Here is a 2815-nt window from a genome sequence, read left to right on the forward strand (position 1 = left end):
AATTTAAAAAAAAAAATAAAAACACAAACCACAAATCAACAATGAGTGCCTATACTTTTATTCCTTAATGACCTCTCTGAAAGACTAGGAAAGGCGGACAAGTTTACAGCCCATCCCGGGATGGTGTCATTTTTCCTTTCACCTTATTCTCTCCATTTCTTGACCGCATAGAGGAATTCTTCTCCTCATGAAGGTGGAAGGTTTATGAACACCAGCCACAAGATCGGATGTCAGTCTTTGACACAGCGAATGCTGGATGTCTGGACATGGCAAGATTGCCACGGCTGCATCAGACATGCAAAAAAGACTCTGTATTACAAGAGAGGACATAGGTGCGATGTCATAAGAAGTTGTGGCCAAATGCACAAGACAAGGTTGACTATATATTTGATATTATATTTCTATATCTGTAGCTGTCCTATACAAGTGTATAACAAAAATGTCTAGTTTTGTATTGCATTAATGGAATTGAGCCTATTGAAGTGTACTGCAACATGTCTTATTAATGTCTGTAATATACAGTATACTAGCACAACCTATGCAATACATATTCTTGTTGCAATGTCAGTGTTGGTATAAGAGTTGAGTATGAAGTGTTTTGTTTGCATTAGTGCATTTGGATGTGAGATTTATTGTTGTTGTTGGTAAAGAGAACTGTGTGACAAGTTTTGAAAAAAAAAACCCTCCAGTTAAGAGAAATGTGAGTTAGAAATTGTAAAAAAAAAAAAAAGAAACAAACAGTAAATTTCACTGTATCCAAAAGCTCACACGTTTTAAAAGATGTCTGAGTGACTCTGGCTCATTTAAGCAGACAATAATTTGAAACTGGTACAAACCTGCTAGCCATCGACAGCTTCAGCTTACTCAAGAGTCACTCAGAAGGAAAGTTAATTTGGTTTTCAATCATCGGGCTCCTGTGACCACATGGCACACAATGGTCCATTATCAGTTACTCTGTGGAGGCTCTGATTCCAAAGGTGTGTGTGCGTCTGGGTGAGTATGTGAGTGTGTGAGAGAGAGCAACAGAAGGGAATGAATGCAGTGACAGCTTAAGTACATTTTTGAAATGCTGATTTTGAAGTGGCCTACATTCTTGATGGTAACAAGAAAATAAATTACTAAGCACCCCATGTTTAAACACACAAACATGATTAGTTGTTTTCTCACTATAATAAAACCTAATACAAAAAGCAAAATATTTCAGCTTTAAAGAAGATCCTGTCAGTTTCATGAACTCAACACAAACCAACAAAAAGATTTGAAACCAAGTCAGGCAGAAGGAAATACAGCTTCCAGCAGACCCCACCCAGTGACTGTTTGCTGCAAAGTGATAGTACTGGGAGTTGTGTCAGGTCATGAATTATTCAAACTGGCTGTGTCAATGACACAATTTATGTCTGTCTAACAGAATTAGTTGTATCCCCAGCTACTGGGAGGTTGTGTCAGCAGGTGGGATCAGATTACCCTTTCGCCTCTCCTCTCTGGAGACCTCGTCCACTGTCACAGGAGTGTGAAACCAGCAGCTGATCCAAAGCCTCGGAAACCTGAGCCGGATCCCTGCACTCAGCTCTGGAGGAAGTGGCGTTCAGAGACACAATCGTTTAGGGCCATGAATAAGTAGATGCGGGTCTTTTAGAAGTCAGTCTGAACTATTTTTGACAGCAACGTTTGGTCCTGTTTTTGCATACCACTGCATGTTTACAAGGATCAGAGACAAGTTGCGTAACAGGTCGCTCAAGAGCAGCAGAGATGGAGACAGTTGATTCATTTATAAAGAACATACAGCACATGGCTTGGGTTTCACTGGGTAATGTTAGTCTTTCTAAAACAGGCGTCATACATCTGACCATTAGAGACAGATTCTTCTTTTCTGCTAATGTCATGTGTTTTGCTGGCGTACTAAGAATGAGACACCATCACCAAATGATTAAATTCACAGTCTGTACCAAGCATGAACACGCTGTAGCTACTTGTTGTCCTTGCATACTTTTCTCTACTCTTATCTGAAAATATTACACAATATTCTGAAGGCTGCATATTATGTAACAGTGTGCAGCATATAACAGTAACACCCACAGTGTCCTGCTGTGCCCTGCTAGTGCCTGGTTCCAGATTACCTGGAATTCATCTCTGAGTCCACACCTAAAAAAAACAGTTGTTTTAAAGTAACTGAATAAATACTAGTGCACACTAAAAGTCCATCTTCTTACGTTTAAAATTGCTTGATTTATTTATCAGAGCAGACAGACACAATGGAATGGAACATGGTGACTTATTTTATTGTCATTCTAGTATTTTGTTTGTCAAAGTTGAAATCACTCTGTCATTCACTCATTCTGTATACGCAGATGGAAGAAGATACTTTTCTTAAGTAAACTACAACTGGCAGAAATTGAAATACTCAACCGCTATGTTTCTACATTACCAAACCAAACAGTAGCTCTAGATCATTAAAGCAATAATGCATCAGATTTTATAAGCCAGTCGTGTAATTCTGATGAAGGCAGGAAGTGAACGGCGGAATGGATGAGATTCTTAAATTATGACTAAAAACATATTTTGAGGTTACAATGACCTTTGACCTTTGAGTCAAAAGTGTCACCAATTCATTGTCTGACCAACTGTGAAATATTATCACAATCTCCCCTTTTGTTCCTGAGTTAGGATGTTGAATAATGGTCAAAAAAGTGTTTTTCCAGTACATTATGACGTCATAGTGAAGTTGACCTTTGACCTTTTGGATAATTCAATTAAATTTCAATTCAATTTTATTTGTATAGCGCCAATTCATAACAGAAGTTATCTGAGGACACTT

This window comes from Morone saxatilis, unplaced genomic scaffold (assembly GCF_004916995.1).
Source record: "Morone saxatilis isolate NCDOM2014 unplaced genomic scaffold, NCSU_SB_2.0 Contig2, whole genome shotgun sequence".
NCBI lineage: Eukaryota > Metazoa > Chordata > Actinopteri > Moronidae > Morone > Morone saxatilis.